The sequence below is a fragment of the Dermacentor albipictus genome, chromosome 4 (genome assembly GCF_038994185.2).
Source record: "Dermacentor albipictus isolate Rhodes 1998 colony chromosome 4, USDA_Dalb.pri_finalv2, whole genome shotgun sequence".
NCBI classification, from domain to species: Eukaryota; Metazoa; Arthropoda; class Arachnida; order Ixodida; family Ixodidae; genus Dermacentor; species Dermacentor albipictus.
In genome coordinates this window covers 105983198-105997114 of record NC_091824.1, presented here as the reverse complement: position 1 = coordinate 105997114, position 13917 = coordinate 105983198, and the positions used below count along the sequence as shown (strand labels likewise).

At 44.2% G+C, this 13917-nt stretch overlaps 1 protein-coding gene across 8 annotated transcripts in view; it reads left to right on the top strand.

Annotated features, from left to right (window-relative positions):
• The window catches only part of LOC135920938 (uncharacterized), an 842780-nt gene that overhangs the window by 654689 nt on the left and 174174 nt on the right, over window positions 1–13917 (top strand). For 2 of the 8 annotated variants that reach the window (XR_011514014.1, XR_010570360.2), the window contains 3 exons: window positions 8508–8571; window positions 8687–8897; window positions 11370–13021. The exons of the other annotated variants lie outside the window; for them this stretch is intronic. The gene's annotated coding sequence lies outside the window, so the exon portion shown is untranslated. Of the gene's footprint in view, window positions 1–8507; window positions 8572–8686; window positions 8898–11369; window positions 13022–13917 lie in introns of those variants that run through there. 8 annotated transcript variants of the gene reach the window in all.

Genomic DNA, 13917 nt, shown 5'->3' with positions numbered 1-13917 from the left:
GACTCTGACGAACAATGAATGAATGAATGAGAACGAAATAGACAAATATTTGCACAAATTGGACCGCAGCAAAACTTACCAAGAAAGTAAAAAGGCAGCATGTGTAATTGTGACGTGATTGTTTCACTTAAATAGTACTACACATTTAAGATGATGTGTCCAACCGCTTCACATATCAGGAATATTTTCTACCTTGAGCAATTTTGCTTGCCATTGGTGAAAAAGTAGCTGAAGTGTGATTTGTTTGCGACGTATGGTGCACTTCAAGGGTCGTGCAAGTATAGAGTAAATGCGCTAACTGTCTGGAGTCTGGTGCTGAAACACGAATTCCGATTTTTTTTTTTAGTTTCTGCTGTTCATCGTTACAGATGACGAGACGTACAGCATACGACGCACGAGAGCTCAGATTACACGTTTCTCACGATGAATATAGTTTTGCCTTTCATGTCCTGTTCGCCTGCGTTGCATTTTCAGCGCTGATAGTAAAGGCGTTCCAGCAAACGTGCTGATAGCACAGGCGGCGAAAGATATTTCGTGGTAGACTCTGTGTGCTTTTCCATCCAAAGGGTGAACACGTTAGAATTTGGCCGCACTCCGAGTACCGTGTATGCACCCTGCGTGGCCGCGCGTCGCACGGACGTCCTGACGCCTGGACGCCCGTGATGCCTGCCTTCTTCTCGATTGCTACCGGTTTTGAGCGCACACAGCATGCGTTCAGGGGAAGCAAACTTCGCGTTCAGTCTAATATTTCAGTTGCAGTAACAACAGTTTCGCGCTTATGCAGCGGATATGCCTTGTGTTCTCTGTATTCTTTTTTTTATGAACTGTAAAAATGAAAATAAGAAGCGCATGAATAAATGAATGAATGAGGTTTTATTGTTAATAGACAAGATACAGTACAAGTATATTATACACGAGTATATATTATAGTATATTATACACGAGGAGGTCCCGAGGTCAAAGGCTGTAATGGGACCTCCTGTACGGCGTATAAGTAAAAATATAAACAACAGTTGCAACGAATAATGTAAAATGTTTGAAGAAAATAGCAAACGCAGTATTGGTTTAGGTTGGGCAGTACTAATACAAATCAGCTGCCGACATGCTAGTAAAAAAGTATAGTAATTATTATTACATTCTACTAATTACAGAAATATAACGCCATTATGAAAGTAAATTGATAGTGAGACATAACCTAACGAACTTTTATTTGTGTAGCGTAAACAAATGTACATTTGGAAGGGAGAAAAGGAAGAAAGAAGACGTAGCTATTGGTTGCAGATGATAGAATGTGGCCTTTTAGTTCTCGTTTAAATTGAAATAATTTACGTGACGTAATAATAAGAGGTAGTGTGTTCCAGAAGGAAACGGACAAAAAATGGATACTCTGCATATCATAATTTGTGCGTACGTTGGGGAGAATAAAATTATTGTTTAGTGCAAATCGCGTAAGATCAGTATTCATTAGACAAGGTTGAGATATCAGACTGTTGCGGGGAGCGTTATTTAGTTGTCGGTATAAAAACGTGCCAAAACTAAAGTTAATAAGTTCGTCCACAGTAAGAATGTTGTAGTTATGTAATAACTGTTTGGAATTGAAATAGTTAGCACTAAACAGTAATTATTCTAACCGCCAGTTTTGTAATACTTGTAATGATTGTAAATGGGTACGATACGTATTGCCCCAGCATGCAATGCAATCGTTTATATGTGAATGGATAAATGAGTAGTATAAAGAGAGAACTCGTTTCTGGCTGAATACATACCAAGCTTTTAAAAGTGTCCTTATTCCGCATGCTGCTCTCTGCCTAACATTGGCTATTTGCTGATAAAATTTAAAGTTAGAATGAAGTTCTATATCCGAGTAGTTACAGGAGGTACTACGCGCGGTAAGATTATTACCAAGGTAGAGTGAAGGCATGAATGCGGATGAGCGTTTGGTGAGACGTGAATAAAACAAATTTAGTTTTAGACGAGTTTATATTGAGCTGGTTCACATTGCACCAATTTGACACGTTGTTTAAGTCGGTATTAAGTTTTGAAACTAGGTTCCCTACACAAATGTCAGGGTTAAAGACAGATGTGTCATCTTCATAAAGAATGTAGTTAGCAGAAACCAGGCAATTAGGCAGGTCATTAACATATATTTAAAACAAGAGTGGGCCAAGTATGGATCCCTGAGGTACACCAATGTTTGTTATCATAGATTTAGAAAGAATACCGTTATTTCTAACTCTTCGTGTTCTATTTCTTAAGTAATGTTGTATCAAAGTTAGAGCAGGACCTGTTATTCTAACAGATACAAGTTTAAACGATAAAATGCGATAGGTAATTTTATCAAAGCTTTAATTAGATCCACGAACACTGATCGAGCATACATGCCCTTATCGATTGCCATCTTTATTTGTACAGTTAGGGCGATAAGAGCAAGTTAGGTTGAAGAGCCCATGCGGAAGCCGAATCGAAATGTTGAAAGAATACTAAATTTAGACAGGCACTTAGGCGTTCTTCTACCAGTCGTTCAATAACTTTGCTAAGAAAGCGTACAATACATATTGACCTATAATTAGCAATCAAGGCACGGTCACCGTAACACAGGAGTAAGTCTACCTTGTTTTAGTTATTGTGGGAAGGTTCCAGTCTTTAACGTTAGGTTAATAATACTTGCGAGAACATCTGAGATTAGGTGCGCAGTTAGCTTGATGTGATTCGAATGCATATTACCAACATATTACCTACACTGGTTGCCTTTAAATTTCTTATAATGTTTTCTATGTCCTGTGGCGTGGTTGGAATAAAAAAAAATAATCACTGAGCTAAACGTCGCATTAAATGGTTATACTGCGTGGGTATATGCGAATTGCTGGTAAAGAAGATTCTGCAAAAGCATCATCAATGTCTTGTGAGGAGGTCGGGCTAGTATCGCACCGTCTTCGGGATCTCCCCACAGTATGGGGAGAATTAAGCACTCCCCACAGTATGGGGAGTGCTTAACGCCTGCTTCACCTCCAGTGCTGGTCGGCCCGACATTTCACTATCTTCGGGATAGGCCCACGTATGGGGAATCCCTAACGCCTGCTTCCCCTCCACCGCGGGTCGGCCCCACATTGCACTACCTTCGGGAAAGGCCCATGTACGGGAAGTGCTTAACGCCTGCTTCACTTCCGCTGCGTGTCGGCCCGGTATTGCACTGTCTTCGGGATCGGCCCACGTATGAAAAATTGTTCGTCTACGCACGCACGCCATCCGCCAGATCCTATCGATGGACAGTTTTGCTATAAAATTAAAATTGGGAAACAGCGTTACAGAAATTATCTGGGAAGGCAGGTGCGAGAAAATTTCTTTTCAAATAAATGTTCCTTAGAGTGCAGAATACTTAGCCACGAGATGGCCGAAATCTCCATATATTCGGGTCACTGTCACGTCAACCATGGGACATAGGATTGACAGTGAAGCAGAAAATACGCACATTGCATTCAGCGCGTCACGATACTTTGAAGATGAACGAGTCACACAAAAACCACAGTTTAGTTTTTCCTACCACAGGGTTCTCGCAAACGTGGGCGACGCGAGAGAAAGCCCAATCTCCACATTATATGCAGGGAGTGACGACGCCAGCCACCAAGGGGAGATGGAAGGGAGAATGTAGCGTACAGGGTGTCGGAGCGAAGTGAGCCTTAGCGCAGGCGCCGTAATGGCCCACCGCATGACTGGACCTTTTAGGCAGCCCTTTGGAACAGACCACAGAGGCCGGCCGCCGAATGCGCGCCATGGCGTATGCTTTGCACTTTAACGGTGTGCATGCCCGCTTCTGCCAGAGATCCGCCCACCATCGCGTTTGTGCTTTTGTTCTCGCTTCCGAGCGAGCCCTGATTCAGCCCCTGTCTAGCTCGTAAGCACGCCACGCAAAGTTGTGTTTTTCTTCTGTCCAGGGAAAATAGCACCGTTCTTTGCGAATCGCACCGCCTGCTGAAGCTGGATTTGCGAGTGCGTGGGTGTGTAACTTAGACTGGGCAGGACAGGGCAAGCGCGTTCCTTCTGGGCAACCGAAGGAAGAGAAAAAAGGCGGTACAAAAAAAAGTAAGAAAGGGAGAAAGAAGGGTGTCTGAAAACGTAACCCCGTGTTTCAACACGAATCGGGGAAACGATCGCACACACCACAATGCAGCCGAGCAAAGTAGTGATCTGAGCTTCGTTTCGATGCTTTTCTGAGACACTGCGCCAGATGCCCCTTCGGCCTTTCCTGGATTCTCTGGTCTCTTTTGTTGTCTAAAGAAACAAGGAGTTTGCGCGTTCGAGGCAGTTCTTGCTACCAGTTAGTCGTGACTGCTGTTGCACTCACGGCTGTTTAATTTAACCGAGGTAGTATGGATGTGTAGTCAAGTTATACCTTGGAACCTCTAAGGTGATTCCTCTTACACAGCTTGCTCACGTAACGATAGAAAATAAACAGGACCGATAGTTGTACATATAAAAAAAAGACAAAACGGACTCAAAAAGCAAAGAAACCATAACGAAGCAACTGAAAGAACAGTCCAATAATGTTTTAAAATGATATTCAGCGCTCCAGAGTCCCGCTATTAATTAATTAATTTATTTATTTATTTATTCCTACTGTCATTCCCAATTGGAATTATAACAGGAGGGCACGAACAAGGCCAAAAATAGAAATAATGAAAAAAATAAACATACAACCAAATGTTGCGCAATTGACCGCTGTAAGGCGTCCAACAAGTTCTACAAAAGTAAATTGCTCAGACAAATGACACTGGCACTTGGCTTATAAGAGGACAAAGGCAAAAACATATCACTGTTTCAAGATCGCGAGGCTAGCAAATCGCTTTCAATTAGTTTAGAGGAACGAGCTAAATATGTGCTTCTGGTAATGGAGGGGGTCAGGTTATTCCATTCCCTGCTGGGCAGGAGAAAAAACGAGAATTTGAGGGCACCTGTATGAGATTTGTAAGATTCTAGGATATGGCAATGCTTCTGGCTGGTAGTTCTTGCTGTGGAGGGCTTAATATAATGGGGCATGTCTATATTTAGGTGGTTGCGTAATAGTTGGTGCACTACCTTTAAGCGCGATAAATCTCGCGTGGTTTTTTATGGTTAGTAATCCAGCCTTTTTAGGCAGTTCTGTGATGGGCGAATCTGTTCAGTTAAATTGGTTAAATATGAGTCGGCGCTTTTCTTTCAACTATTTCGAGTTTGTTGATTAGTTTTTTTTGTGTGTGTACGGAAACCAAGTAGTGCTTGCGTAATCTAGGATGAGTCTGATAAGTGTATTATAGGCCAGTAACTTTGTGTCTGGTGGTGCTAGCTGTAATCGTCTTTTTAGAAAAAGCAGTCTCTTTAGTGCAGACGATGTGATGTATAGTATATGAAAATCCCATCGTAGATCTTGTGACAACATGACACCTAGGTATTTATGCTCCTTAAGTTTAGACAGGTTAGTTGAATTGATGGTATAATTAAAGCTGGATGAATGTTTCTTTTTTTCTAGTTATGGATAACGGAGCGGACGTTTTATCGTTAATTTGCATTTCCCAGTCACTGAGCCACATTGAAAATGACTCTAAGGCTGTATTTAAGGTGATGTGGCGATCATGGGAATTGATTTGTTTGTACAAAATGTAGTCGTCTGCACACAACCTGCATCCGACATTAACAGATGAAGGCAGATCGTTCACAAAAAATAAGAATAACATCGGCACGAAAACACTACCCTGCGGTACACCCTAGGTCACCGCGGCACGACTAAGGATTTCACATGATTGAGTTCTACAAATTGCCTTCTGTCCTTGAGAAAGTTAGTGATCCAGCCAAGAATTTGTCGCTTGCCCAGGGTAAATTGAAGTTTCAGGATAAGTTACTTATGTGACACCCGATCAAAAGCTTCAGAGAAATCCAGCAGAATAAGATCGATTTGTTTTTGATGATCACTGCTTGAGAAGGCATCATGGACCAATTCAATCAGTTGGGTTACCGTGGACATGTTCTGGCGCAAACCGTGTTGAAAAGAAGATAACATTTTGTATTCTTCTAGGCGATTCATTATGTGTTTTAGGATTATGTGCTCGAGCAGGTTAGAAACTGTAAAAGTTACGGAGATTAGTCTATAATTAGAAGGTTCGCCCATAGTGTATGAGGATTACTTTTGCTATTTTCGTATCTTTCGGGATGGTGCGCAACGACAGTGATTCGTTAAAGAGCAAGCACGGGTATTTTGATATCCACTCGGCATATCCCTTTCAAAACTCATTAGGTATGTTATCCGGTCTGGAGCTTTTTTTTTCCCATCCAAGTTCAAAAGTAGATTTACGATTCCCGTCTGAGAGGACTAATCGTTTGATCCAGCTGTCCCTCCCTAATTTCTACGTTAGGCTGATTTTCGTCATAAATGGTGAAAATAGACTGAAAGTAGCTATTTAATGTGTTAGCGAAATTAGCATTTTCTTGGCGCGTTTCTTGGGCTCACAGGGGAGTCAGAGGCTATTTCTTCAAATGACGAAAATTCGTAGAATAGTGAGTCGAGAATTGTGACATCGTCAGCTTTGTTAAAATCTGCAAATGTTTCTTCTGTGCGAGTAGGCGTTATGCTGTAATTTATCGGTACTGCACTGTAAACTATTTTATGTTCTGATATGCCTTCCAGTATTTCTATCTTTGCATCACGTATCGGGAAGTTATCAGTGAGAAATAATAAATCAAGTGCACTCGAGCTATGTCCCTGCACACGTATTTAGGCTGTGTCAATATTTGCGTAAAGTTAAAGGCAAGTTTTAGATCGAAAACTATTTCTGAGCTGTCGCTGTGGTACTCCATCGACTCCCAGTTGAAATCTGGCACATTAAGATCCCCCACTAGAATAACTCTGGTAACCTGCCGTGGTTGCTCAGTGGCTATGGTGTTAGGCTGCTGAGCACGAGGTCGTGGGATTGAATCCCGGCCACGGCGGCCGCATTTCGATGGGGGCGAAATGCGAAAACACCCGTGTACTTAGATTTAGGTGCACCTTAAAGAACCCCAGGTGGTCGAAACTTCCGGAATCTTTCACTACGGCGTACCTCATAATCAGAAAGTGGTTTTGACACGTAAAACCCCATAATTTAATAACTCTGGTACTAGATGCGTGTGACGCCGCATATACGTGTACAGTGCATCCATACAGTCACGGCTCGACGAAGGAGCGCGGTACGCACACCCAAGAGCGATGACGCGAGTTGTGAACCGTAATTTGCAGAATAGCGCTTCTGCACCGTCTACGTCAGGCAGTAATGTGAAAGTGATTTTATTTTTTATGAAGATATCCACACCGCCGCCTCGTGTTTGTCTATCCTTGCGTATGATTCGGGGGCGTTAGCTCAGCATCTTCAATATCGCTTGTTAGCCAAGTTTCAGCAACAGCCAAAAATTCTGGTTTAAGGCTCATAAGTAGCCATTCTAAAGCATCTATTTGTTCATAATACTGCGCGCAGTCACGTTTACAAAGGTTTTTTTGTGCAATGATTTCATCGGCGAGGCCTCAACTCGCGAGGTTTGGATTGAGGGTGTTTTTGTTGCGTTTTCTGGGGTTACTTTCGGTGTAGCGTAAAGAAAAGAAAAACTACGTTCGTAGTCTGTGAATCAGCTGATAATGCGTCTGATTCACATGGCTGATATGAAAATACAGGAGGATGAACGTTCGAGATGCGCTAAAGGCTGTTGCTACGCGACAGTTGTGTAGCGCGGTTAGATTCCGTGTCCCACATTTAAACGTCATTGCTGATAAACAACTTATTGAAAACCAGACGAACATGGTCGCCATACTTTCTTAAACCTTTAGAAAATTGGAGCAATTTACGCCTTATCTCCTGTACGGCCTCGGAGTACTCCCATTCGACCCTTAATGTTGCGTTCTTTCAATTTGTACCCCTTGCTCAGCATGGATTCGACTTCTTTCTCCTTAAAAATTTAACAATGATTGGGCGCTTCTCATCCGAAGAAAAATGGCCCAGGAGGTGAGCCTTAGCAACAGAGGAAACAGATATGCCAAGATGGTTGGAACAAAGTTCTTTAACCATTCACTTAGAAGCCTCCCACGCCTCGGCAGCGTCAGTATGGGTAACACCGTAAAACAGTAAGTTGGACCCGCGCGAGCGGTTTTCCATGCCATCTAATTTGTCTTGAATTTTGGCAAGATCCTTCTCATGTGTGAGGACGACCTTAGAATTGCTATTTAACACTTTATACTGTAAGCCTTCAATTATGGTTGGCTTCCTAGAAATGTTCTCTGAATTCGCAGAAGAATGCTCTGTAGAAAATGATTCGATCGTATGTTCAAGCCCGCCCACTCTTTTCATCATTCGAAATCCTTCTTCAAGGCGGCATGGCTGAGCAAAACCCGGTTGATTACTGAATTAGGCTTCTCTTCCTGAGGTTTATTCATAGTACCAGGATTGGATTCAATGCCACCTCCCACAAGCAGAAGGCGCCGAAGTGTAATGCACGTTCTCCAACTACTTCAGGGCACGGAAGCACGACAAGGAAAGGATCGTCTGATCGGAAGCTGTGACAAGGTAATTTAGAAAGGTAACTAACCTGTAGGGCGAAAAATAGGCGCAGGCGCGTGATTGGTTCTTTCATTCATTGTGCCTCCGTGCCCACTGAACAGATACTGCTGGATCCTTGATCTTATCCTTTCCAGGGTAGATGACGTTTACCTCGCAGCTGCGCACTGGTGGTACTGCAGGGGGCGTTCGATGCGCTTGGTTAGGTCGACGCAAGCTGTTGCCAGCAGGCGTGAGTCCAGGGCAGGGGCGGCAGTGCAAATTCTGTCCAAGGGCTGAAGGTCGTCCACAAAACCAACCCACGACGCGCCGGCCATGAAGATGATGAACTGCAGGACGAAAAAATTGGTGCGTGAGCCTTTGGTTGTTTCATCCATTGTGCCTTCGTGCCAGACCATAGACCATATACGGCGTGTACAAGGTAACTATAAACCAAACCTTCAAAATAAAGCGGTACACTTCAGGTCAACGATACCAATGGCATATTGTTTGTAGTCTTTATGCGTTACGAGGCTATTTTTTGAAGTGCGGTTAGCTATAGCCAACTAGTTACGCTTGACTGTGAAAATATTTGAATGTATTTTTTTTTAGGATATTGTCATCTTCCAAAAGTTGTAAAGCGTTCTGAGACTAACCTGTTAAAGTAGTTATTTCAAGTGAACACGGACAATAGTTGCAGCGCCAAGCATTTGTTGTGATCTATCACCGACGCCGGCGTCTGGCTCCGTGTTCGCACTGATGGCTGTTCGTGCAGGTGTTTCGGGGCTCCAACGCGGGCGGCGTTTCGCTCTAAGAGATAAAAAATATGGCTGTGGCTTAGCTAAGGTTAAGCCCAGGATGCGAAGCATACTAGCCTTTATTTTAGTTGTTGAACCACTGTTTAGCCTGGTGAACTGCTGTTGCTTGGCTATATTTGGTTCGGCTAGACAAAGAAACAACTCATGCGTTACTCTGCTTCGCCTTCAAGAGTGGAACGCGACAGCGTTCCCGTCGACCCGCCAAGGGGTGTAAGACAATGGGCTACGGCGCAGCGACTACGCGCCCCGCATTGGACGCGGTGAGCGTCGAGCAACGCAGCGTTCGGCGCGGGAACGAAATGCGCGCCTGAGCAAGCGATGCACGCCTGAGCCTTAGAAACAGCTCGTTTCTAAGGCAACACCGCATTCACTAGAGGCGCTTTTGTACCGCTTTGAAGCATCGTACCCGTGGCTCAGTGGTAGCGTCTCCGTCTCACTCCGGAGACCCTGGCTCGATTCCCACCCTGCCCATCTTGCAAGAGTTGAGCCAAAGCCACCTAGAAAATCAGTCCCTGTAGCACGCCGCAACCTTCGCTTCTCATTCCAACGAGCAGCTCTGTCTCCAGGAGGCATCTCACCTCGTGAGTGTCTAGCAGAGGCAAGCGCAGCTGCTTATATACCGCCGCGACGCCGCGAGCGACGGCGCGAGTTGGAGCCCCGTTTCTCCTCTATCGTGACGTCACGGTGTCACGTGGTATTGAAGGCGACACCGCCGCGCCTGAGGAGCTGGGTTGAGCTCTCGTAATATGCTTCGCATAAAAATAGCTAAGGTTAAGCCCAGGATGCGAAGCATACTAGCCTTTATTTTAACGCGACAGCGTTAAGGAGCTCGTGTCGCAGAAAAGCCCGTGTCGTCGGCGTCGGCTCAGGCGTGCGGCGCTTGCTCAGGCGCACATTTCATTGTCGCGCCGAACGCTGCGTTGCTCGACGCTCACCGCGTCCGATGCGGGGCGCGTAGTCGCTGCGCCGTAGCAAAGCCACCTAGAAACAGTCTCTGTAGCACGCTGCAACCTTCGCTTCTCATTCCAACGAGCAGCTCTGTCTCCAGGAGGCATCTCACCTCGTGAGTGTCTAGCAGAGGCAAGCGCAGCTGCTTATATACCACCGCGACGCCGCGAGCGACGGCGCGAGTTGGAGCGCCGTTTCTCCTCTGTCGTGACGTCACGGTGTCACGTGGTGTCACGTGTGGCAAAGTATTTGATTGGTAGCCGAGAAAGTAGCTATGGTGTGACAAACCAACAATTCTTATTAAGACGAAAGGCTTCCTAAGCTAAGGGTGAAGCTTCAGTGGACCTGATCGTCGGAGTGTCCACCGAAGCTTCATCACGCCATATGAAGACAGATTAAAGAATGAAAAATGATTGACAGTGACAGTTCGTGAATGATAATGGTTGAATAGACATTGGTAGAGATCAATAATGACTAGTAATGACTAAAAGGACTACTAATGACTTGTTATGACTACTGATGACTACGAAATGACCAATAATGTCTAACGACGGCTTGTAATGACCACAATCGATTACAAATGACTAAACATGCTTAGTACGTAGCAGTAATGACTAAAAGAAGAAAGAGACAGAGGCGAATGCTTCCTCCTAAGTATGTTTGTCAGTATGTTTGTTTGGTATGTTTCGTCGTTGTTATTGAAATTAGCTCTTTGTTTTGACGCTGTTAGGCCTACACAGACCAAGCTGAGGTATAAAAAGGGTTTGATTTTAACCTAGAAGATGACACCACAGCCTTAGCGCTGAGTACTGACGATGCGGAACGCCTTAAGACACAATTTTTCATTGCATTAATATTTTCTACTCCGCTCTTGTACGCTACACGATGCGGGGACGAGCAAACGTCAACTAGATGCCGAGCAGACGACGCGGCTTGGGTGCATATTCGGAAGGACCTTCGCCCCTGTTGTAGGCTCTTTAATCACTAGCGCGTAGCCAGGACCTTACTTCGTAGGCTGCTTAAAGCCTGCTCGTGACGTAGGACCAATACTTACAAAAAAAATTTCTGACCGCAGCAGCCTCTCATCATTGGTGGACGATCGTGCCTTCACGACTCGTGGCAGCGGTCTGCATGACGACGTCACAACCGCATCGTGGACAGCTCTCGATTTAGAGGAGCTACCTCCTTTGCTTTCTTTCTCTTTTTTTTCGAATACGGGTTTTGTTTCTCTTTGTCACAGAAGGCTGTTTTCTTGTAACGTAAAATGTTAACAATTTCAGAGAGTGCGCTGACGCCACCTCACGCCACCTCTGGCTGCCTAGCCAAGGTCTCTCGTTCCCCATCACTCGAGGTCTGAAACCTCCATAGAAAAACAAATCGCCGTCGCACGACGTACGATATATAGAGACGCGGGCCACGTTTGTTTACACGTCACACGGTCAGGGGGGAGAGCAGTAACGCTGCATGCGCGAACACGCCGACAGATAGATGCCCGCGCTCCTGTTGCGCTAAGTCGCCTACCTCGCGAGCAGCGTCGAAATTGCGTGATCGCGTTTGGTTTTCGTCTTGCATTACTTCCCTTCTTTTTATTGTGTCTTCGTCATTTTTTTTTTCGCTCGTGCGTCGATGCAGCAGTTGACTAGACAAGGTATGCACACACAGGACTATACCCGCCTCACGCCCGAGGCGAAACGGCGCGAATGTGTGGAGTACTGCATAAATCCCGCGAACAAACAAGGACTGCTCCCGAAGCACCGGGTGATATGCGTTATATTCTATATTCTATGTTTATAGGAGCGCGGGCTGCAAGGATGCAGCTCCGGCTCGGTGGTTCTGTGTTCTCTCTCTCTCTTTGCCCATCTAGATTCAAGACTTCATTAATCAGACCTTTTGTTCCTGCATGAAGTGGTCAATGGCATCATACATTCTTCAAAGTTTCTTGATCATATGCAATGTTTCATGCTGCAGCAGCATACCAGGCAGCATTCCACATTCTCGGCCTGGACGTTTGCAATTGAATTCTGTCCTGTATATGGCTTGACTCTAAAAAAAAAGTAATAAGAATTGTGCCTCTATTGACATATTTCAGAGTTTGTTTCGTATGTGTTGTATATATGTAGATAATCATGTTGTATGATTAACACTCCCTTTTGAGCTTCGTCGTTTTCTTTTTCCCTATTTGTTTCTCTCTCTCTCGCATTGTTTTGTCTACCACATTTTTGTTCTCTGTACATTTGGCTCGCATATTGCTTTTTAAGTGCACTAGTGCGGATGCTCTCTATCTGTTCATGGGCGCTATAATAAGCATTGATTTATTCATTATTCTTGTGCGAAACCATGTTTTCGAAGTGTGTGTAATACATTATTTCAATGCAGTAGCTTTTGTGCAATATTGTTATAGTGTGAAAATAAAAAAAGCATGAATTAGGAAAGTGCAATAAATGCTATGCTCCTGATCATATGTACTGTGATACTAATTTCTTCTGAAGTTTAACAGCGGTTGGCAAACGTATCCAGTGCTGTGCAATAAATTAATATGCCCCAGCAATTATTGCATGCCTCGCAGAACAAATTTAATGTATTTCTCAGTCAAAACATTATAGTAGGTTGAAAACAGTAAACTGGTATTTTTTTGCGTGTGGTGACTTGAAGTGTATAAATTGTGAAAACAACCTGTTCATATATATACATGTTGTGCAAATGAGCTGCCCCCCTACATTTGTATGTGCTTCAATAGTACGACTTGGCAAAGGGCAACAAGACACCTATTAAAACCCTCCTATTCTCAAGTTTGTATTGTCTGACTATATGTCATTTCATTAATATCGGTTAAGACGGGCTTGACATGTTGAAACCAGTGACAACAAATATTAGAACATGGCCTGTAGAGAGTGACAAATTTTCCAGCAAGACACTCAATGCCGCTCAATGTCGAGGCCTCCCGATGCGGTGTTGATGCTTCAAAACAACATAGAAAGATGAATGAGGTGCTCCATGGGCAGGATTAGACATAAACAAGAATGAGGAGCAGACAAGCCATGAAGTACGTAAATTTTAGCTATTCTAGATGTTTTTTTTTCTTTTTTTTTGTGTGTGTGTGTGTGAACGCTACCGCTGTTTCAATTATTTTTGCTGGTTTTCTCTGAATCCACTTCACGTTTTTTTCGTACACGAACAAGCATAATTATTTTGATGACAGAAAGCTGAGCTAGTTGGTAAGGATTCATTATGCAAAAAAAGGTGAGGCGTGCAGGCAGGACACAAGAGAGGAGAAGTGGACAACACGAACGCCGTGTCTTGTCCTGTCCTTGCGTCCTGTCGGCACGCCTCACCTTTCTTTGCACATAATTATACTGACACGCATACTTCATCTGCATCCGGTGACCGTATTTCACCGGCTAACAAATGTTAAACATTAGCGCTCGGCGCAGGACGCGCCTGCACAAATCGAAAATTTTGCGAATGTTATCGATAGTTCTATCGGTTGTCTGTTGTCGACGAACCTTGTATGTTCTGATTGCATATTCTACACGAATTCTGTAGTAGTTTCTGAAAGGCGCGCGGGCACAGGCGAATACTGTGCAGCTTTGGATGACTGATATATGAAAGCCGGCGCGCTTGAC